Raw genomic sequence first — 23676 nt, forward strand, 5'->3', positions numbered from 1 at the left:
TTCCCAACTCCTTCCTGGGCTGTGACGGGATTAATCCAGAAGCAGGGATGAAAGGAGGAGGTAGGGATGAGCAGCTCAGAGGGGCTGAGGGGAGCAGGGCTGCTCCCGCATGGGGATGGGCTCGGCAGCTCCACTTTGCTCTTTGGACCTGGAGCCGCGCCAGCCCCTGGAGAAAAGTCCTCGGTCACCGGAAAGCTGCCCCTTCTTCCTGCTGGGACACGTGGATAATGAACGCCATGAGCAGCGTGGCCAGGGAGCCTCCAGCCCACGCGAGGTGGGAGCGCGACAGACGCGGCACTGCTCCAGAGTCTGGCACCACCCCGCTGTGGGTTTGCCTTTAGCCACCCTGCTGCCACCCCGATGTCACCCTGATGCCACCCTGGTGTCACCTCTTCACATCCCCCCACACCCCCTGGAGAAACAAACCCAGCTCCTTCTCACACTCCTACACACACTGTGCCCTGCAGGATGGGTCATTTCCCAAGAATCTCAGGCTGGAAGTCGTGTGTCCTGATCCAGAGTTCCTGATCCAGAGTCCCCAGTCCTGACACCTTCCAGCTTCCAGCAAGGATTCAGGCGAGTGCTTGGTGGCATTCTGTGACATTTTGTGATGTCCCTAAGCCTGTTGGGGCAGGAGTGAGGTGCAAGAAGATGTCCCAGCATGTGGGGCCAGAACCTGCCATGGGGTGCACAGAGAGGTCCCAGCATGTGGAGCCAGGAGCTGCTGTTCCCATCCAGGAGCTGGATTTCCACATGTCAGCGTGTTCACATGTTAATATTATGGGCTGGTGTTCTCTGCAGAGAGCGAGTTGCTCTAAATAACTATCTGAGAGGAATTGTTTTCAGGTTAAAGCTGACACCAGAATTCCAAAAAATTAGCATTAACACAACAGTAGGTCACACCTTTTATTCTCCCCCATACGGCAGGAGCGTCCCTGTGAAATCCTGGGCCTGGGGGCTCTTGGTTTAGGGGCTTGAGGGCTGGAGGGGATGTGGGGAGGCTGCGTGAGGAGATGAGCTGGGAAAAAAGGATGTGGGCAGAGCCGTTTTCTGCCCTGGTGAGCTCTGCAGCTCAGCCGTCACTGGAGAGATGCTATTGGCACTCAGATTAATAATTAAACCGTAGTATGATCATAGATAAAAATATGAAAATCTAGGCAGTCCCCCTTTGCTTAAAATACAACAAAATAAAAAGAATCTGGAGCTAAATTAACAATGTGCTCTCCCAATTACAGCCACCCTCCGGTGAATATCAGGTTGTCATGACAACCTGCCCAGCAAACGATAAGGCCCAAAATAAAGCACAGCAGGGAGAGAGATCTTTGGAATCCGATTTTGCTGTCAAAGTAGAATTAAGGTTTCTTCAGAGGCCAGCAATTCTGGTGAATTTATGGATGCAGTCCTTGCGTTGATGTTCGTTAACGTGATCCATTTATCCAGACGAGTGTGACGGTAGAACCAGACAGGGAGCAACAAAGAATCCATGGTTAGAAATAGTTAACCTCTTGAATACAACCCAGACCACAAGAAAAGGGGAATGATTGTTGGGTGAGTCTTTTCGAGAGCCTGGTGTGGTAAGCAGAAAGTGACTTAAATTGCTTGTAGGAACATTTCTGAGTGGCTTTGAGCACCTGGGTTGAAGGGATCCAGTGGACTAGACAGACGTTTAAAAGGTGCTTAAATTCTGGTTTTCACATTTCTTGTCCCAGAATTTTTTGTGTTTATATAGAAACACTTGGATTATCAGCCATGCACAAGGACTTTGGCAAGCTTGAGAAATGGGCCCATGCAAACTTCATGAAATTCAACATAGCCAAACGCAAGGTCCTCCATGAGGGTTAGAGTAATCCCAGGCATAAACACAGACTGGCTGGAGAATGGATTGAGGAAGCAGCCCTGGGAGAAGGAGCTGTGGATGAGAGCTGGACCTGCCCCAGGCTGAACCCCCTGCCCTGGGCTGATCCCCAGCGTGGGCAGCAGGGCAGGGGGATCCTGCCCCTGTGCCCCTGGGCTCAGGTGAGAGCCCACCTGCAGAGCTGCCCCAGCCCTGGCTCCAGCAGCACAAGGAGCTGGAGCTGCTGCAGCCAGTGCAGAGGAGGCCACGGAGCTGCTGCCAGGGCTGGAGCCCCTCTGCTCTGGAGCCAGCCTGGCCCAGCTGGGGCTGTTCAGCTGCACCAGAGAAGCTCCAGGAACACCTCAGAGCCCCTGCCAGGGCCTCCAGGGGCTCCAGGAGAGCTGCACAGCCCCTGGGGACAAGGCAGGCAGGGACAGCACCCAGGCAATGGCTCCCACTGCCAGAGGGCAGGCACAGATTTTGGCACATTGGGAATTAGGAATTGCTGGCTGGGAGGGTGGGCAGGCCCTGGCCCAGGGTGCCCAGAGCAGCTGTGGCTGCCCCTGGATCCCTGGCAGTGCCCCAGGCCAGGCTGGATGGGGCTGGGAGCAGCCTGGGACAGTGGGAGGTGTCCCTGCCATGGCAGGGGGTGGGACTGGATGATCTTAAGGTCCTTCCCACCCAAAGCATTCTGTGACTCTGTGAAACCCTTGCAGTCTCTTTCTCTTGAGCCCCATTTAACCCCCGCTCCTTGAAGCCCAGCTGGATGCTGCTTTGTCGTGAGGAGACGATTGCGGCTCTGAACTGACTCCCGATGGATGCAGGTGAGGACACGCGAGCTGGTGTTTGCCCCTGGCGCTGTTTTGGGTGGGTGAACACCGCCCCAAAGGCTGCTCTGAGCCCGGCTGGTCTCTCACCAGCCCCGCAGGGTTTGGGACTCGCTGGTTGAGGGTCCCAGGGTTTGGGCATCTGGGGGTTCCCTGCCAGATCCCCGGCGTGCAGGACACGGGGGTCCCTGGTCACATCCCGGGGCTGTGGGATCCGGAGGTCCCTGTCAGGTCCCGAAGGGGTGGATGCGGGAATCTCTGTGAGGGCCCGGGGTGCCGAGGGACCAGCCGATCCCCGCGGAGTGAGGGGTGCGGGGGGTCCCTGTCAGATTCAGGAGTCCGGGATCGAGGGAGTCCCTGTCAGATCCCCGGGGTGCGGGACTCCTAGATCCCTGTCACTTTATGGGATTGCGGGGTCCGGGCGGTCCCTGTCAAAGCCCGGCTTGCGGGATGGGGGAGTCTCCCTCGGAGCCCCGGCGGAGCAAGAGGCGGGAGGTCCCTGTCAGATCCCGGGAGTGGGAGGGTCCGGGGGTCCCTGCCGGATCCCGAGGTTGCGGGGTCCGGGAGGTTCCCGTCAGAGGCGTGGGGCTGCGGCACTCGGAGTGTCCCCGTCCGGTCCCCGCCGTGCGGCCCCCCCGCGGCGGGCAGGCCGCAGCCCCGGACTACATCTCCCGTCAGGGCCGGCGCGGGCCGCGGGCGGAGCGCGGCGCGTCACTGCCCGCCGCCCCGGCCCGTCCCTCTGCCGAGCCGGAGCCGGAGCCGGAGCGTCCTCCCGGGCGGCGCCCCCGGAGCCCCCCGCGCCCCCCGCAACCCCGCGCCGCGCCCATGACCCCCTCAGCGGGGCACTGACCGCGCCCGGCCCCGCACGGTAAGCGCGGCCCGGGGGGGACGTGACACAGCACCGGCCGGGGGGGAGCGAAGGGGGGCGGCGGGGGGAGCGCATCCCTGCTTTTGTCTCCCTCGGAAAGACGCGAACCCCGCGGGGGGGTGCGGGTCGTGCCGCCGATGGAGCCGGTTTCTGGGCACGTCTCGGTACTGGCGGTGTCGCGGCGGCCTCGCCCCGGGGGTGTCCCCCCCGCTCGATGACAGCCCGTGCGTGGCCGTAGGGCCCCCCCGGGTTGCGGCGCTCCCGGCGGAGAGCTCCGGGGCTGGGCTCGGGTGTGCTCGCCGTCTCTGGAAGCTTCCCGGGCGCTGCGTTCGGCCGGAGAAGGGCAGGGCTGCCCCCCAGCCGCGCCCCGGGCGAGCCCCCCGTGGGCAGCAGCGCGGGGAGCGCATCGTGTCCCCGCCGCAGCAGCCGCGCCATCGGCGGCCCCGCGGCGGCAGAGCCCGCACAGCGGCACCGCCGCACAAAGGTGCCCGCCGAGCATCCCCGCCGCTCCCCTGGGATGGTCCCGGCTGGGAGCGGCGCCCACCCCGCCGCAGGAGCGGCCCCCGGGCTGGGTGCGGGTGTAGCGGGCTCGGAGGGCTCGGCAGAGACCCGGTTTTGTTGTCGTTCTACGGTGATCGTTTTCCTGCAGAGTCACTCTGGCTGCACGTGCTCTCGGGGGCCGTGGTGGGTGACAGGAGGGGACAACAGATGCTGTGGCAGCGGAGCAGCCGGCAGCCGTGGGATGTTTTTTTGCCGCAGCTGCCCCCAGAAATGCTGGACGCTGGGGGCACAGTTGTTGATTGTCACTGGCCTCCCCGTGCCTCAAAACTCAGTCCTTGGAGTGGTTTTTCTATGGAATGAGACCAAGGTTCGCCTCCCGGGGCCATTCCCTGGGTCAGGCTTCTCTGGAAAGGTTGAGATTCCCACCCGTGAGATCCCACAGTGGATGGAGCAGCAATGCCATTAGGTTGGAAAGGGGCAGGTGCTGTTTCTCAGTGCCCCAGAACCTGTGTGCTTCCCTCAAATGGGCATTTCCACGTGCCCATGTGTGCCACATTCATTCCTTCTCCAGTAATCCACCCTGCTCTTCCTCCACCACTCAGGTGGGTGTGGGATGAAGGTTAAAATCACAGTTTCGTTAACAGAAATGGAAGAGATGGGAGGAAGCAGAAGAGAGATTGAGCTTCCAGGTTGTGTCTTTCAGTGCAAAGATGCCAAAATAAGAGCAGATCATTTCATAGTCCCTTCTCTACAAAACCTAGGAAGGCTTTTTGATGGTGGACCATCATCTGAGCATACACATTGTGGCGGGGGGGGGTGCCACACAGGATGGAGGAGGAACCCTCCTACTCTGCTGATGATTTACATGACCTTGACTAGCAAATATTCACACCTTGTCTCCAGGGAGTGGAAACAGCCATTCTGTTGTGTCCACCAACGTTATTTTTCCCTGTGAGTGTCACAAAGGCTTTTCTCTGCCATTGATGAGCCCAAGGTTCAAGAGCAAAACCTTGTGCTGCATTTGATCCCCTCAAGCCTTGGGTAAGATTTGTAGGCTGTGGTTGCCCTGCACTGTGTGTTATCTTTGGCACAGACGAGCAGTGACTGTTTTGGGAAGCTCAGGCTGTCCTTTTTTTTTTTTTTTTTTTAATCATTTATAAGGCCTCAGGTTGCTTTTAGAGCAGAGGAGCTGCAGTTGGGTGCTGCTGCAGGGAAGCAATTTGTCTCAGGTTATCTGGGGGGTGAAGCCCAGCACCTGACTGGATGAAAGACTGGAGAGAATTTGTGGAGATGAACTGAACTCCAGCTCTGCCTTTGTGATGCCATTTGGAAGAGGGGCTGAGGTACCTGAGGGGCTTGGCTGGTTTTGTTCCAGCCTGATCCACAAATGGCATGGGAATGGTCTCTGGAGGGTTCCTAAAAGCCATGAAAAATGGAATGCAAAGCATGGAAACATGCTTGATGGATGTTAGCCCTGCATCCAGACTGTGGAAGGAGAGATGGTGGGATGTTGGGCTTTGTCTCCAGAAGCCTCTTCTTCAGCACTTGATTTTGAATGAGGATAACAATACTCTCTTTGCCCTCTGGAGTACCTCATGTTGAGGTGAACTGGGTGATTGAGTTCATTCTGCTGTGATCTCCTGGTGAGGACGAATTGTGCTGTATTGACTTTCCCCTTCTTAACCAATTTGTGTGTGGCTCTCTCCCATTTCTCCTTGCGGCCATCGTTGCTCCTGCTTGGTTTTTCCCCATCAGGAAGGGTCTGAAATTGTGGTAGTTGTCACTGGTTGAGATTTTGCCCACAGGTCTCTGCAAAGCAGCAAGAAAACCCTTCTCAACCTAATTTAATTTCATGTTCTTGCTGCTCAGTTGAGCCTTGGGGTCCTGTGTGTTTGTGAGGAGTGAGGCTTAAAGTACAGCTAGACCTTGTTTTCTGTGGAAGCTGGGGCAGCTTTTTCAAGAGTTGTTTGAGAAACATTTAACATTCTTTCTTTATGTTCTGATGGAGTAATTAAATATCATCAATGATTTCACTGTTTTTCACTTTGGCAGAAGTGTTAAGACATTTATGTTACACTATTGTTAAGTTTCAGGGTTAACAGTTTGCCACTCTGTTAGGGCTATGATCAGGTTGGGGAAAGGACAACAGGAGACTGGAAGTGTTGAGGCTGCTGTTGAGTAATCTCCATAAATGCCTCGGGATGTTGTGAAACTCCTCGGAGAAGGGGCAGTTCTGCCACTTGAGGACAATTAGCAGATTACTGTGTCCTCTGAAATGAAGGGCTACTGTAGCCAACCAGTCATCTTCTGTTTGTTTGAGACTCTGGCTATTTTATTTTTATTTATTTACATACATTTTTGCATATGTGTATATATATTCACTTAACAACGTAGATGCCTTGCTGGTGATCCTGAGAGAAGTGTGTTTCCCCCTCAGTTCAGACTGAAATGGGAGCAACACTGGATGTTCTTAAAACTTTGGTGCGTTTAAGCTTCCCTGCTGAAGTGAGAGGTTTTGTTTCTTTCACGTCTGCCTTGAGCTGTGCCATGGTCACTGTTGGCTTGCTGGATTTTGCATTGTCATTGTGGTGCTGAAGTGCAGAGGTACCTCAGCAGTGGCCAGGAATGGGAGGTGATGCCTCTGTCATGGATGAATTGCAGAAAACTTATGATGGAAAATTAATAGATTTGAGACTTTTCTGCTTTGAGTTAGCTCTTGGAGAGTCCTCTCAGGCAGTCTGTGTGACACTGATATTTTAGGCACCCCAGGTTGGTTGGGAGCAGCCGTGTGCTCACTCCAGAAAGGCACTGCTCTGTCTCCTGTGCTGCACAAACACCCCTCAGCCTCCCTGTTCCCCAGGCATGCGGCAGTTGTGGTCCAGGAGAAGAAGAGCTTGGTTTCTGGGGTGGTGGGAGAACCTGTGGTGACAGAGCCAAACCTCTGCCTGTGCCATCTCTGCAGGACCAGTCCGGCCACACCTGTCGGCCAGGAACCTGCTGCAGGTGCATTTCACAACGTGCAGACATTTATCCAGGGCGTCTCCTCTGTGGCAGCTGGCTCAGCTTCATCTCCCTCCCCAGCCTGGCTGCATCCGTGCAGGGGGTGGGGTGGTGCTGGAAAACATCTGTATTCCCACCAGGATGGAGAGGGATATGGGTGGGGTAGCGTGGATGTGGTGGGGCTGTCCCTGGCATGGAGAGCAGGGCTGGGTGGCTCTGTGGTGTCCCCATCCCCTGTGTCACATCGTGCCTGGGTGACCTGAGGGTGCACGTGGCTGCCCACAAGCTTCTTCTTTCTCACCTGTGGTTGGAATGGGTCTGTTGGGTTTGCATGGCCAGGTTTAACAATGGGGGGAGCTACCAGGGTGGCTTCTGTGAGGAGCTGCCAGGAGCTTGCCCCATGTCCAGCCAGCTCCAGGACAGACCCCGTGGCCAAGTCCATCAGGAATTATGGTGATTCCTCTGTGATAACAGATTTAAGAAGAAAATAAAATGGTTGCCCGTCACTGGCAGTTGTTACTGTGGCCAGAGAGGAGTGGGGTGAGAACATGTGAGAGAACAGCTCTGCAGATGCCAAGCTCAGGCCAGGAGGAGGAGCAGGAGCTGCTCCAGGCACCCGAGCTGAGATTCCCCTGCAGCCCGCGGAGGGTGTGGGGATGCAGAGACGCACCTGCAGCCCCTGGAGGAGCCCACGCCAGAGCAGGGGGTGCCTGAGAGAGGCTGTGAGCCCCTGGGAAGCCAATGCTGGAACAGGGTCCTGGCAGGGATATGCTGATCTGTGGAAACAGGAGCTCATGCTAGGGCAGGTATCCTGATAGGACTTCAGGGGGAACCCATGCTGGAGCAGCCTGTCCCTGAAGGACTGCACCCCATGATCCACGTTGCAGCAGTTCATGGAGAATTGTTGCCCGCGGGATGGATTCACACTGGAGAACTTAATGTAGAACTGTCTCCTGTGGGAGGGACCCCACACTGGAGCAGGGTGAGGACTCTGGCTTCTCTCCCTCTGACTTCTCTCCCTGAGCAGTGGCAGGAACATCTTGTTCTGAGCTGGTCATAACCCTCATTCCTGTCTCCCTGCAACAGCAAGGGAGGAGGTAGAGCTGGGAAGGAGGAAGGAGTGAGGGTAAGGTGTTTTGAGATTTATTTTACTTGCCATTATTCTGCTCTTACTGTGTTGTTAATAGATTCAATTAATACTGCAAATTCAAGTCTGTTTTCCCCATGATGGGATTTGGGGAGGGATCCCTCACAGTCCTTATCTCAAGTCATGACCCTTTTGCTCTAATTTCTCTCCCCTGTCCAGCTGTGGAGGGGAGTGAGATATCTGCTTTGGTGTTTGCCTGGATTCCAACCAAAGTCAACCCGCTGCAATTGCCCTTAACACAAAAAAAAAAAAAAAAAAAAAAAAAAAAAAAAAAAAAAACCAAACAAAAACCCAAAAACCAAAAATAACCAACTTCTCCCTCCTTTGGGAGCAGGCTCAGCTCTCTGGGACTGGTTTGTACAGGCTGTTCCACCCTGGAGAGGCTTCACCACCACTGGAGCCTGCCCTGCACCAGAGCAGAAGCTACTGGGAGACGCAACTGCCACCAGCTTGCTTGCCCAGGCACCTGCAATGCAATTGCAATTAGCAGGGCTCATAATTATTTCTGAAAAATGCTTTTGAGCTCCTGAAATCCTGCAGGAGCTGTGTGGCTTGGCTGGCATTTACCAGGACCTTGGGAGAAGCTGGTGTTCACAACCAAGCTATTGCCAGTTGTGTTGGGTGGCTGCTGGCCTGGGACACGAGCAGTTGGGTTGGCATGGGAGGCTGTGGCACAGGAGGGTCCCTCACATCAGCTGTGCCATACCATACGTTGGGGATCTCACCCCATGAACCCCCAAATTAGTGTTGGGATGGTCTGCTGCCACGTCAAGCACTGATAGGGCAAGGGGGAATGGCTTTAAGCTGAAAGGTGGTAGATTTGGGTTGGATGTTAGGAGAAGATGCTTCTCAGTGAGGGTGCTGAGGTCCTGGCACAGGGTGCCCAGAGCAGCTGTGCCTGCCCCTGGATCCCTGGGAGTGTCCTAAGCCAGGCTGGATGGGGTTTGGAGCAGCCTGGGACAGTGGAAGGTGTCCTGCCCATGGCAGGAACCAGGTGGTCTTTAAGATTCTTTCCAACCCCAACCATTCTGGGATTCTGTGTTTCCATGAAATAAGCAGTTGTGACCCTGAGTTTTTCACATAATTTGATAAAATCTCTCAAGTCTATCTGTGCTACCACAGTGCTTTTGAGCTACAACAGAAATGCACTGCAGATGTTTCAGGGGTCTTGGCTGTGCCCAGCTTTGAGCACCTCTCTTGTGAAGCCAAAGCTTTGTGAGGTGACATGGAGCTGGTTTTGGGTGGAGCAGCCTTGGGTGAGCCTGGGGCTGGGGCAGCTTTGCAGAGGCTCACCTATGCCTGTGAGCTGCTCCTCCTCATGTGTGGTCCATGGGGACGTCATTTTGGGGCCAACCAGCTTCTGCAGGTGGCCTTGAAGTATGGCAGTGTCTGCAGAAACACTCCTTGGTGTTTGTTAGTCAGGGATTTTGCAGGAGTTAACCTGGAGTAAATTTTAAAGGATGTTTTCATCCTGCATAGAAGTGTGTGCTGCAGTCACTGGCAGGTGTATGGTGTAGTCTAGGTCCAGCCAGCCCAAAGCAGTAGTCTGCAAATCATGGAATCAGGATCACCAAGGTTGGAAAATAGTTCTAAGAGCACCAAAGCCAATCATCAATCCAGTACCACCACCATGTTCACTACCAAACCGTGTCCTCAAGTGCCACATCCACATGCTTTTGGAACACTTCTGGGAATGGGGACTACACCACTGCCCTGGGCAGCCCATGCCAGTGCCTAACCACCCTTTCAGTGGATAACATTTTCCCAATACCCAATTTAACTTCCCCTGGTGCAGCTTGAGCCCATGTCCTCCATCATGTCACTTATAACCTGGAAGAAGTGTCTGGCCCCCACCTGGCTGCACCCTCCTGTCAGGGAATTTTGGAGAGTGAGGATGTCCCTTCTGAGCCTCCTTTTCTCCAGGCTAAATGCTGCTTTGTTTTTGGGTGCTGCATTTCCCTGTATTACCCATCCAGAAGCAAATCCCCTGGGGCTAGAGGACTCCTGGGCGCCGTGTCCAACTGCAGTGAAGCCAGGGAGCATTTTAATAACATGTCATCAAAAATACCATGTTGTGTGTCTCAGCAGGAGAAGAAAAGGAAGCAGGAAGGGTTGTGGTTGTGCTGTGATTGTCAGCTGGAGGTTAATAACAATGTTTTATGTTTAAGAAGGTGTTTGCTTTGCACAGCGAGGGGAGAGAGGAGTGTATGCCTGAACCCACGGGAATTGTATTCCCTTAAATCAGGGCATATCGTTGATCCAGGGAATGTTTCTTCCCAGCCAGACGATCACCTTGGAGGTGTCTTTGTTTTTATTTTCCTTTGGCTTAGGAAGCTGGGCTGGTGATGGTGAAATTTGCAGCAGTAATTTTTGTAGCAGGAGGTTTTACAGGAGGACATAGAGGCTCGGGGGGTGCTTTGGGAAATGATTTCTGTATTTTTCTTGCCGTGTGCACCTTTCATCCTTGTAAGCAGATGAACCAGGTGAAGTTTTCAGGTTCCTGGCTGTGATGCCGGCAGTGGTCTCTAAAGGAAGAGGAGGCCCCAGGTGTGGATGAAGGCTGTGCTGAGGTGGTGGACAATTTTCTCTCCCAGCTTTTCCCCCTTCTTTTGAGATCAGCAGTTTCTCACACCCCGACAGCAGCACTGCAATGAAACACACACTTCTGGAAAGCTGTTGTGGTGGATGCTGAGTTCTCCATCTCATCCCTGCTCTGTCCATCCCTGTGCTAGCCAGGCACAGGCAGATGTGTGTTTTTCCTGCCTTTGCAGGTGCTCAGAGCAGCATCAGTCACGGGCAGGGCATCACAGCCCCGTGGAGTGTCAGCAGAGCCGCAGCATCCCTCCCTGCCAGGGTGCTCTTAGTGCCAAGATTCACCTCAGGGCACTGGTCCTCCCCCGATCCTGCATTTTGGAGCATCTGCAGAGCGCACATTGTTTTTCTCAAAATTGATTTTGAGAAAAAGCACTTGCTTCAGTTTTTGTTTTTTTTTTTTTGATAGATATATTTTTGTCACATAGGGTGAAAGATTCATTTATCGACTGCAGTCACTTTGAAGCTTCTCCCCTGTTTTTATGCTTGTTTTTTTTTTTTTTTTTTGAATGAGCAGAAATGAGGCTTATGCACTCAGACTTACTGTCACTTGCTGTTCTTCCAGAACCTTTTTTAATATCTAATATCAGCCAAATTTGACAGAGGAGGGCACATTTTGGAGATAAGAACTTACAGGCTGTAAGAAAGAGGGTAGAAAAGGGAAATGTAAATTCTTTCTTGTCTGCAAGGAGAGGCTGCATTAGTTGTAAACCTAAATAATGTCTGTTTGGGTGCAAGCAGGTTGGTTAATTCTTAAGTAAATTACCTTAGTAATTCACTACAGTTCATTTAAGGAAATAAACCAAATAATTTTCATCACAGGAAAGGAGGAGTTGGCTGCAGGGATGCTGCCAGGGAGGGTGTGTTTGGATGATGCTAGATAACTTTTAAAGGTCCCTCTCCTCTCTCCTCTCCTCTCCTCTCCTCTCCTCTCCTCTCCTCTCCTCTCCTCTCCTCTCCTCTCCTCTCCTCTCCTCTCCTCTCCTCTCCTCTCCTCTCCTCTCCTCTCCTCTCCTCTCCTCTCCTCTCCTCTCCTCTCCTCTCCTCTCCTCTCCTCTCCTCTCCTCTCCTCTCCTCTCCTCTCCTCTCCTCTCCTCTCCTCTCCTCTCCTCTCCTCTCCTCTCCTCTCCTCTCCTCTCCTCTCCTCTCCTCTCCTCTCCTCTCCTCTCCTCTCCTCTCCTCTCCTCTCCTCTCCTCTCCTCTCCTCTCCTCTCCTCTCCTCTCCTCTCCTCTCCTCTCCTCTCCTCTCCTCTCCTCTCCTCATCAGGTGTTACACTGTGACTGCTCCTGATAGTGATGTTCCATGTGTTATCACCTACAAGCTCACACAGAGTCCTTGCAGGCTGAGGTGTGGGTAAATTCTGTCCCCAAAAGCTTCCTTGGACACTTGCCAGGCTCAGCACAGTTTCCCATCAGGACTGAGGTCACGGCTGGCAGCATCACCTGGAGAGGATGAGGCAGCATTGCAGTGGCTTTTCAGCATCAGCCATGGTCCATGAGCTTGCCTTGGAGCTGGAGCTGCTGTTACAAGTGATTAGTGAGCTTCCAGTTCCCAGAGGAGCCAGGGATGGTGTTCTGCCCCTCTCTGCTGTTGTTCCCATTACAGCTGCAGCAGGAGGCTGCCTCTTCTGTCCCTTTCCCTTCTGCTGTCACTAAGTGCACTTTGATTTTTGTTTTTTTAAACTTTTTTTTTTTTTTTTTTTTTTTTTTACACCGGGGATTCTCTTCCTTTTTTGTCAGCTCAGAGAATGATTTTCCTTACGCTCTTCTCTATTTAGGGCTGTGGGGGAGGAAGTGACTCAGCCTTTCCCCCCACTCGGATTTGCAGAGTCATCCCTTGCTGGCTTTGCCGAGTTTTTCCTTGAGCGCCTCCAGTTACGCTGGCTTCATTCAGCAGGAGCATTCCCGCCTCATTCCGGCAGGGAAGGGCACAGAGGGGAAGGATGAGCCCTCAGCAGGACCTGTCCCTGTGCCAGGCACAGAGTGAAGCAGCGAGCAGGCCGTGCTGCCAGACCCGTGGCAGCTCCAGGTCTCCTGTCTGCTCCTTGGCCTTGCGGACGTCTGTGGAGGAAGGATCAGCCAAATGGAATTTTGAGGGCTGGCCTGGTCATATTGTAAAAAACGATGGAAAGTGATGTCATGGGCTCTCCCAGGAGGGGAGGTGGCTCGGGCGGTGCTGCTGGAGGATGCCCTGCTCGCCTGGGTGATGGTGGGCGGGGTGGGTGATGGATGGGTGGTGACACGGGCTCCGTGCAGGACCGCTGCCAGCTTGCCTTTCATGGCAGGGCTGAAACGGCTGCTAAATACCAGGGAGGACACACACTGCCTGCTCTGCTCTCCACAGGGCTTTCAGACACTGCTGCTCTGCAAGGAAGCCGATAAATCATCTGCCACTCCAAGTGATACCAGGCATTCTGGTGTCCCATGGATAAAAAACAAGTGCATTAGCTTTGGTTTAATTATTCTTCTACCCTGGAAGCCATCATTGCTCTGCTTCTTTCTAAAGGGGAGAAGGGCAGATAAAAATGAGATGAAACTCCCAAGCCATCTAGAATCGTACCACTCTGTTTCCAAATCAGATACTCAAAACCCTAAGAGCAATTTTGATCTTCTGAGGGAATTCCAGCATGCATTGCTTACTGCTTTGCTTTATAACACTAGGAAGTCTGGCATCAAAAATGAATATTTGTGTGGTGGTAAGGGTAGTGCTGGGAAGGACAAAGTTGGTCATCATCTAGAAATATTCCACTAACCTTTCTTGGGTTTAGACTTGATTGTGTTCATCTTTTTTCTCCTCTTTTAAGAAGTACAGCCACATCATGAACCTGTCCTCGCAGCATTCTGTGCTCTGCCTTAGGCCATATTAGCTGCCTTCTGAACATCTCTGTCTATTGATTAAAGCATTAGGAGGAATGTCAGCTTGGAATCAATGGGTTTGATTAGCCGATTATTTTAACAAAAAAAGAGGTGAGCTTTGATTAAAAGTACAGAGGGAACTGTAGTGACTGTTTTTTAATGTGCTGGAAGGGAAGTCAGAGCACATAACCAAATGAGAGCATTGGTCAGGATATTAATGAGGGGAGTTTGGAGGCTGAAGGTCAACTCTGGGCCTGACATCTTCTGCATGACCTAGGAATATGGAAAATTATTTGTATGTATTTAATGGGGGATGCTGGTTTTTAGCTAGTGAACTGTAGTGAGTGTAGGCACTTCATGGTTGCATGAGGCACACAGGAAACAGTGGAGTCTGTAGGATGCTATTCTTGTGTGAAGGTTGGGTTTAACTTGGATCAGTCAGTCAGTGGAGTAATTACATCCTGAAGTACTTAATGAATTCAGAGAATCATAAAATCCTGGAATGGTTTACGTGGAAAGGACCTTAATATCATCCAATTTGATCCCCTGCCATGGGCAGGGACACCTTCCACTGTCCCAGGCTGCTCCCAGCCCCATCCAGCCTGGCCTGGGGCACTGCCAGGGATCCAGGGGCAGCCACAGCTGCTCTGGGCACCCTGGGCCAGGGCCTGCCCACCCTCCCAGCCAGCAATTCCTAATTCCCAATGTGCCAAAATCTGTGCCTGCCCTCTGGCCGTGGGAGCCATTGCCTGGGTGCTGTCCCTGCCTGCCTTGTCCCCAGGGGCTGTGCAGCTCTCCTGGAGCCCCTGCAGGCCCTGGCAGGGGCTCTGAGGTGTCCCTGGAGCTTCTCTGGTGCAGCTGAACAGCCCCAGCTGTGCCAGGCTGGCTCCAGAGCAGAGGGGCTCCAGCCCTGGCAGCAGCTCCGTGGCCTCCTCTGCACTGGCTGCAGCAGCTCCAGCTCCTTGTGCTGCTGGGGACTCCAGATGCTCTGCAGGTGAGGTTTCACCTGAGCAGGGCAGAGCTTGGATTTTCTACAGCTGACAGGTGGGAAAAGCTTGCTGGTGTCAACACAGCTGTGTGGACTGCAAGCAGGAGGCTTCACAAAACCATCCTGCGCTGTTGTTGTTTGGGCTGTTCTGGGGATCTGTTGTGGGTTATAGGGGCAGGTGAGAGTATTGATGAGGTGTTCAGAGAGAAGCACCTTAGAAAAACAGTGTGGAGGCTCCAGTGAGGGATTTTCTGCCTCCACTGTTAAAAAAAAATAAATGTCTTTTGGAAGGTGGTGGTTGTACTCAAATCAGTGCAAGGAGGGAGACTGGAAAGCCCAAGCATAGGTGACTGGTTTCTGTGCTCTGGCCTGGAGGTTGGGCTCCAGTAATAAATGGCCAAATCAGAGAGTGGCAGATGATGGCACAGGTGGGGAGGAAGAGCCAAGAGCAGGTTGGAGCAGTGAGCACATCCTGCTCTTTGGTCTGCCCTTCCTGTTTGCTTCATCTGGGGTCAAACATGTGGATGTGATCTCAGTCCAGCCCACACTCTGGGCCTGCAGCTGTGGCTCTTTCAAGTCCTTGAGCCCCACCAGCATGGGCAGAGCTGATGGCAAACCATCCAGGAAGGAGGAGATGAGTAAAAAAAGCTTCAGTCTCCGTTTCTCCAGGGAAAAGTGCATGCATTCCCTGTTCAGCCCTCACTGCATGGGACCATCCTGTGCCTCCCAGAGCAGGCAGCTTTGCTCAATGGGATTGTCATGTACTTGAATTTCATGTCAGCCTGATTCCTCTCCTAAAGGTCAGCCTGACCTTGCTGTGTTATGAATTTTCTTCTGGTTTTCATTGAGCTTGAAGCATGTCTTTCTTGCTTTGTTGTGGAAGTCTGGGCTCAGGGAAGATCTCAATAGGTAAGATCTTGAAGTTATTCTGGGTTGATGTAAGCTCCTCTGGTCCATCCCTCTGCTCAGTGCAGAGCCAGCTTCTACATCAAACCTGCTCAGGGCCTCCTCCAGCTGGGTCCTGCTGCTGTTTCCCAGCTGCGCACCCAGATCTCACACTCAAGTTACATGTTGGCTGCTGAACCGCAGCTCAAAGCAAAGAAATTTTCCAGTATCCCATCAGAGTTTCCCAAGCTTCACCTACGGATGCGCAGACCTGGAGCGGAGCAGCTGCAGCTGTTTGCTGCTGGAGGAGGCTTTGTGCAGCTGGTGTTTCCCGTGCCCCGGGCATTCTGCTGCTGGCATTCTCAGCTCCTGGGGGGTGTCAGCGCTCCCGGGTGGAGCGGCAGCGCGTGTGTGTGCTGGGGAGGCTTATCGCCAGCTGACCTAATTATTGTAATCTTGCTCTTCCCTAGATAGTGCAGGTTTCCTTGGCTCTCAGGAGGCTTCACAGGTTTTTCCAAGCTGTTCTTTGATTTATTGTCTGTCTCCTAATAATAATGTTCTTTTGCTCAGGCTAGGTGAAGCCTGAGAGTAAGGGCTGTAGCCAGAGACAGTGTAATACTTGTGAATTGCTTTTCCTGCTCCAGTGGCCATCCTGCTGGGTTTGGTGGTCCCAGCCTGCCAGACTTTCCAGGCAGCCTTCCTGCAGGGATTTCTTTGCTACCATGGTCTCCATCACAGCTCCCTCCTCTTCCCCCTGCCCTGATTGTACACGTGCATCATCTTACTGCAGAAATCCTCTGGCTGCCAAAGTTAACAGGTGAAAACCATGCAGTGCCACTTTCTGCCCAGCTCTTGGATGCAGAGTTGTTGCCAGTCACTTTTTTTCTTTAGTTACCCATCCCATTCTGTCTGTTACCTCTTCCATTTTTTTGTTGCCTATCCCATTTTTTCTTCTTTTCTATCCCTTCTTTTATGTTGCCTGTCCCATTTTTGTGTCCCTTATCTCATTTGTGTTGTTCTTCCTGATCCCTTTTGTTTGTTTGTTTGTTTGTTTGTCTGTTTGTCTGTTTGTCTGTTTGTTTGTTTTGGGGTTTTGGTTGGTTTTGGGTTTGTTTTTGGATTTTTGGCCTATCATGATTTTTTTATTCTCTATCCCATTTTTTCTTCCTTTTGCTCTCCCCACTGTGCTTTCTCCCTTCTCTACTTGCCTCTTTTCCTGTTTATAATATGTTTATTTGGCTACAGGTATAGGTCAGGTGCCTTTTAGAGGTGCCAAATTCTTATTTTTTCCAGCAAGACAGGGATTTGCAGCATGTTAACAGGGTTTAACATGTACTTCAACATTAAAAATAGAAAGCCTAGGACAGAAAGAAAAAAAATTAAATCCAGCCCAACAACAAAACATTGCAACCTGGGAAAAATTTGCTCCATTGAGGCACTTGATTTTCTTCCTGTAAGCTGTAGCTGGGATTTTGGGGCTCAGAGCTACACGGCTGGGCAGAGAATAACCCACGTAACGCGGTGCCTCCTCGCAGGAGCAGGGCTTACTGCTAAGCTTCCCGGTTAAACCACCTGATGGGATCAGCAGAGGTTAGCAGCACCACAGGGGCTTGGTGGCAGAGGGCTTGGAAAACAACAAGTCAGCAGCACTGCCCTGAAAACCTGTTTTGTTTGGGGCTTTTTGTCCCCTCGCCCTGCGCGGCATCCGGCTGGACCTGAAAGGGAGCGGAGAGGATGGAGCGGGGCATCACACCAGGCTGTATCTGTTGGGGTTTCTGCACCCCTGGGTGTCATCTTGTGCACTGCCTGATAGTCTCTGGAGAGCAAAAATTTTCTCCTGCGGCAGAGCAGCCCGTGGAGGAGCTGGGACCAAGCCAAAGCAGAGGCGTTGCTGGGAGGTCAAAGCCTGAAAGGGCTGGCACTGGGCTTGTGCCTGGTGTGGCACCTTGCCAGCAGAACTGGGGCTGTACCAGTGCCCCTTCTTTGTGAGAGTGTGAGTTCCCATTTTCCTTATTTCCCTCTGTAGAAAGGGAGGTTCCTAACTTTCTAACTTTCAAGTGGATTGCAGTGACACTTTTAATTGCAAATCTTCTTTCCTGAAGCACTGCTGTGTCCTTTGGGTGGGTGCCCTAAGTTATCCTCAGATTCTCAGTGAATACTCTTCAACACCAGGCCATAAAACAGATAGTTAATGCTAACTCAATTTTTTTGTTAATTAGCCTGTAGAAAAATCATAGTGCTAAGGACAGTTGTGGGGAATAAGGGTGTTTTTGGCTGTGTTCAATGAGAATAGATATTTTTATTTGGTTGAAACAGGAAACAAAATAATGTCAAGTCCCATTTCAATCCAAAATGAAATGTGGTTTAAATTATTTTGCACTATAATGGCGAGTTGTGGAAATTCAGTGTACATCACCACAAAATAAAACAAAAAATCCTTTTTTCAAAAAATACAAAACTAAAAAAAAAAGTGAAACCATTTTTTCAGCGTTTCCTTCCCAAGTGGTTTGGCTGCAGTGACTTGACCAAAATTATTTAAAATTCATCAAGCTAAATCTGGGGTGATGGCAAACAAGTAATTTAAAAAAATTATTATTGTTGTTTTGTGATAGGTTCAGACTTTTGTTTCTTCAAGGGTGAATTTTTTTCCTCTGGGGACTGTGACAGAGGAGAAACATGACCCTTGTCCCACACTGGTCAAGGGGACAAGTGAGGCTTGAGTGCCAGGCATCACCTCTGGTTCCTGGTGCTGGCAGGCCTTTGGATATCATGGACATGTGGGAATGCTCATCATCATCAGAGTGTTCCCAGGGACCAGGGTCCTCAGGAAGCACTAGTACAAAGTTTCCCAGAGCAGCTGTGGCTGTTCCATTCCTGGAAATGTCCAAGGCCAGGCTGGATGGGGCTTGGAGCAATCTGCACTAGTGGAAGGTGTCCCTGCCCATGGCAGGGGTGACACTGGATGGCTTTTGAAGTCCCATCCAACCCAAACCATTCCATGGTTCTATGAAAGCTCTAGAAGGAGTGGGAAGAGCCTGCTCCAAACCCCAGAGTTATGTGTTTATCTTGGCATTCTTGGTGTCTTCCTCTGAAGCCTCCAAGTCCTGCACTACCTCAGCACTAGGAATGAGGTTTATTTTCTTTCATACTGTATAACTTATTGCAGAAGTGCCTTTTCACATCCCATTTGAAATTCTGCTGCTGAATTGTTGGGTCATAGAGACCCCTCAGATGAACATCCCTACCCTGTGCTGGCACCTAAGAGCTGGGAGTGGTGGGGCTTTACCTTCAAGGGCCCTTGATGTGAGATACCATCTGGGTGTATATCCCTAAGCAGCCTCTTGATTAATCAAATTCTCCCTTGTCTCTTTTCTTTCCTTTTTTTCCTTTTTCTTTTTTCCCTGCAAAGCAGTATAGTTTGAGCTCTCTATTTAATCTCTGAAGTCAAAGGTACATGAATAGCAGGCGTCCTGCTGTGGTGTTTCTGCTGAAGCTGCAGATGCTGCTCCCCTGTGCTGCACCTACAGCCCTCCCCCCATCATCCCGTTGCCCTGCTGCATCCTTTGAGTGGGTGCCCCAAGTTATCCTTCCTGTGAATTGTCCTTAACAAATAATTATTGCTTACTCTAGCTTTTTCTCTTAATTAGCATGTAGAGAAATCATGGTGCCAAGGATAATGGTGGGGGATGAGAGTATTTTTAGCTGGGTTCAATGAGAGACGGGAAACAAAATAATGTCAAGTCCCGTTTCAATCCTAAATGAAATGTCTTAAGTTACTTTGCACCATAATGGAGAGCTGTGGAAATTTAGTGTGTACTGTGAAAGAAAAGAGCAGTGTTTGTGTTTTACAAGAGAGGGAAATGAGGCAGGATGGAGGAGCTGGTGTCACACCAGTCACACGTGAAGTGCATGGCACATTTGGGTCTGTGGTGGATGAAACAGCTGGACACAAAGAGCAACTCAAGGGTATTTTGGAACAGATTTTATGTTCTTGTCCCCAGTACACCAGCAGCAATACTGGAACTCAGCAAGGCTTTCTTGCACTGCATGAAGAGAGCCTACAGGAAAGATGGAGAGAGTCTGTTGGAGTGACAGGACACAGAGGGATGGCTTCAAACTGACAGAGAATAGATTTAGATTAGATATTAGGAAAAAAGTAGGTGTTTAGGCCCTGGCACAGGTTGCACAGGGAATTTGTGTCTGGCCCATCCCAGGAAGTGTCCAGTGCCAGGTTGGATGAGGTTTGGAGCAGCCTTGGACTGTGGAAGGTGTCCCTGCCCATGGCAAGGGGGTAACTGGAAGATCCCTTCCCACCCAAAGCACTCTGTGATCCTGTGGTGTGAGACCTGGGGTTAGCAGAAGGGACTGGTGTCAGGGTCACTGACAGCAGGGAAGATTAGAGCACAGGGTTGGTAAATCCCAAAGCTGTCTTGATCAGGGCCAGTCCCAACTGTCCTTGCTGCTGGTGGAGGTAAACAGACCGGCCGAGCTCATGTTCATTTCAAAACAATTTACTTGTCATGTCTTGAAAGTACCTGTCCTCTGTTTGCTTTGTAATAACAAACCCCTCCCTGTCGTGCTCCTGCCTGCTAGGGCTCAGCCAGGTCCCCTGGGTGATAAGTGCAGCTGTGCAAGTGCTTGCAGCATCTTTACACCCTGGGAGTCAGCAGGCTGCTCTTCCCACCCCCATTGCTGGCTTCTTGTCATCCCTCACTCACTGCACTTCAAGGGGGAATAACCACAGGTGGAGTGGGGCCACCTGGAAAGGGAATTTTTGGAGATCTGTGGCAGCATTGCTGGTACAGAGCATCCAATAGAGTGATAGTTTGGGAGTGATTGCAAAAAAAAATGCACTTCAAGCCTCAGAAAGGAGGCTGGTGGCTGGCCAGTAGCTCCCAAAAATTCCTGTCTGGGGAGGTGCTTGGTATTTTTGGGCTGGTTCCCTAAGGCAGGCATTCTCCTGGTGAATTGATTCAAGCTGCCTCATCAGCTGCTGGAAGGAGCTAAAAGCTGGGGATGGATTTGAGAGGAGGGTTGAGCTGGTGGGCTGGGCTCATGCTGCTTGTACAAAGCAAAGCTTGGAGGGTCTGGTTTCCTCCTGTCCTGGGCTGGGCATTCCTGCTGCTCTGACTTTTGCCAGTGGGGTGGGGTCACACAGGGAGCCCATCCCTGCACACAGCAGCATCCCTGGGCAAGGTGAGACCTTTGGTGGGTGCTGTGGTGCCTGTGCTGCATCGTGGTCCTTGCTGGGACAGCTGCTGGGAGCCCAGTGTAAAACCTGGGTCTATCTAGGTATTACACTTGCTTTCCTAAGTGCAGTGGGAAATTATGTGGGATAACACGGCATGGACATCCTTGTAGCCTGAAAAATGGATATAGGGTTTGCAAGGGCATCTGGGAGGAAACTGTTTTGTGGAGAAATTATTGCCTGTGATGATGATGAGGTCCTGGCACAGGTTGCCAGAGCAGCTGTGGCTGCCCCTGGATCCCTGGAAGTGTCCAAGGCCAGGTTGGATGGAGCTTGGAGAACCTGGGACAATGGAAGGTGTCCCTGCTCATGACATGAATGAGATGACATTTAAGGGCCCTTCCAACCCAAACCATTCCATGATTCTGTGGTCTTCTCAAGGTGTGAGAGCTGCCTTAGATGATGCTCTTTGCATGTTAACCCATCCCAACCAGCAGGATACCCAAGGCTGGAAAGGATTGTTGCCTTTGGTTTTAGCAACAGGAGCCCACAGAAAATTTGCTTTTGATGGTGCAGAAGGTGGCTGATGTTGCAAAAAGCATGTTGCTTCCTCATTCCTCATCTTTCTCATCTTCCAGAGATGTTGAATTTGGGATTCACCAGAGGCTCTCCTGTCCCTATTCTTGTTGCACAGAAGAGGTTCATTTCCGAAAAAGAGGAAAGCTGTGATGAAGGGAAGCAGTTGGTTGGGATGGAGGTGAGAATCCTTAAAGATGGGAACCTCACGAGTTTTAACAAGGCCAAGTGCTGCACCTGGGTCAGGGCAGCGCCTGGGATCAACCCAGGCTGGGGCTGAGCAGAGGGAGCAGCCCTGGGAGAAGGAGCTGGGGGAGCTGTGGGTGAGAGCTGGGCCTGCCCCAGGCTGAACCCCCTGCCCTGGGCTGATCCCCAGCATGGGCAGCAGGGCAGGGGGATCCTGCCCCTGTGCCCCTGGGCTCAGGTGAGAGCCCACCTGCAGAGCTGCCCCAGCCCTGGCTCCAGCAGCACAAGGAGCTGGAGCTGCTGCAGGGAATCCAGAGGAGGCCACGGAGCTGCTGCCAGGGCTGGAGCCCCTCTGCTCTGGAGCCAGCCTGGCCCAGCTGGGGCTGTTCAGCTGCACCAGAGAAGCTCCAGGGACACCTCAGAGCCCCTGCCAGGGCCTCCAGGGGCTCCAGGAGAGCTGCACAGCCCCTGGGGACAAGGCAGGCAGGGACAGCACCCAGGCAATGGCTCCCACTGCCAGAGGGCAGGCACAGATTTTGGCACATTGGGAATTAGGAATTGCTGGCTGGGAGGGTGGGCAGGCCCTGGCCCAGGGTGCCCAGAGCAGCTGTGGCTGCCCCTGGATCCCTGGCAGTGCCCCAGGCCAGGCTGGATGGGGCTTGGAGCAACCTCATCAAGTGGGAGGTGTTATTGTTCATGACAGGGGGTTGGACTGGATGACTTTTAAAGGTTTGTTCCAGCCCAGACTGTTCTGTGATCCTGTGATTCCCAGGAGGAGAGGACCAGCTGGCTCCTCCTAGCATAAAATCCATCCGGGAGTGGCAGCTCCAGTGTTTTGGCTGGTGGCCAAGGTATGTTCTCTGAATGCTGCTACAAGCTGGTGTAGAGGCACAAAAATGCTTTTTGCCAGTGAGCCACGGGCATGATTTAATGGGGATTAAGCGGCCTCCGTGCCTGCCCTGCTACTGACCGGGGTGCACTGCTCCCACCCAGTCCCTCCTGTGGGCAGCCACCAGTGGGATGGATTACTTCAGCAGGTTGACATCTCAACTTAGAGTTGGATGTGTCTTTTAGGATTACAGAGCTTTTCGCAGCCCAAGTGCCTATTATATTGCCTGGGTGCCTGTAAAGAAAAGATTTGGTCCCGATAATGGTTTCCCTTTGGTTATTTACAAAGGATGATGCGTGGCGGCGGGCGCGGGTGCGCGAGTGACTGTGTATGGATGAGCTCATGGTTGTGGTGCTTTTATTTAGGATGTGGGCTGTGCTCTCTGCCTGCATGGAGAGTTTTGTACCCTGGCTGCTGCTTCCATGGCATCGTGGCTCATCTTACGGGGTGCCAGAAGAGCTGGGCACAAAACCAGGTGTTAGTTGCCTGAGGATTGCAGCCTGCCAGGTGAATGGCAGGAGGGCACACACAGGTGCATGGTGCACATGTGCAAGCTCATCTGGCAGGAAAACATCCTTGGTTCATATCTTCCAGCAAGATCCCTGCAGCCATCATGTCCTGCCCAGCTACCAGAGTGATGCTGTGTGCTCTCCAAGGAGAAACAGCGCAGCTCTGAAGAGAAGAGCATGTGTGAAATGCTCTTTCCTCAGATATTCATAATAGTTGTTCAATATTTTTACCTGCCAACATTTTCCTTGTGAAGGTGAAAAACAACAAGGGTAGCATGTAATGTGGGTTCTCATTCCATTAGCTTATAGTAGAAGCAGGGGAATATGGAAATCTATTATGTCTGCCTTAAGTCACAGATTGTGGCATGAACCATTGTAAAATAGGTTATAAAACTCAGGCTGTTCACAATTCAGGGGTTGGTGGTTGGAGGCTTTTTATGGCCTGTTTCAGATTGTATATCTAGAAATGCTGGTGCATTTGCATGTATTGAATTTGTATCAAAATCTGTGAGTGTTCCTTTCTGTTGTTGCTGCAGCCAGTGATGCCCCAGCAGCCTCCTTGTCCTGATATCCCCTGTAGTGGAGCATCCCACCACAGGGTGAGCCCATAAAAACCCACCTCCTCTCACTTGACGTTCAGACAGTACTTTTCTTAGTTGTGTGCTGTTTTTTCCTTTCCTTTTTTGATAGTATTTATCACAAGCCAAAGGTAATGTCTTCCCCCAGACAAGGAAGCCCATCTGGCGGAAAACCACTCCAACCTCATGCACAGATTTGACACACTAAAGGATTTTATGTTTCTAAAGGTGATGTGGCTTTGGTTTTGTTTA

The 23676-nt window shown here is 52.0% G+C and overlaps 1 protein-coding gene across 1 annotated transcript in view; it reads left to right on the forward strand.

Moving 5' to 3' along the window:
• The first annotated feature begins 3445 nt into the window (after positions 1-3445).
• The window catches only part of CTIF (cap binding complex dependent translation initiation factor), a 142743-nt gene continuing 122512 nt past the window's right edge, over positions 3446-23676 (forward strand). Inside the window, exon 1 of the mRNA XM_058824100.1 lies at positions 3446-3529. The gene's annotated coding sequence lies outside the window, so the exon portion shown is untranslated. The remainder of the gene's footprint in view (positions 3530-23676) is intronic.

Source organism: Ammospiza caudacuta, chromosome Z, assembly GCF_027887145.1.
Source record: "Ammospiza caudacuta isolate bAmmCau1 chromosome Z, bAmmCau1.pri, whole genome shotgun sequence".
NCBI lineage: Eukaryota > Metazoa > Chordata > Aves > Passeriformes > Passerellidae > Ammospiza > Ammospiza caudacuta.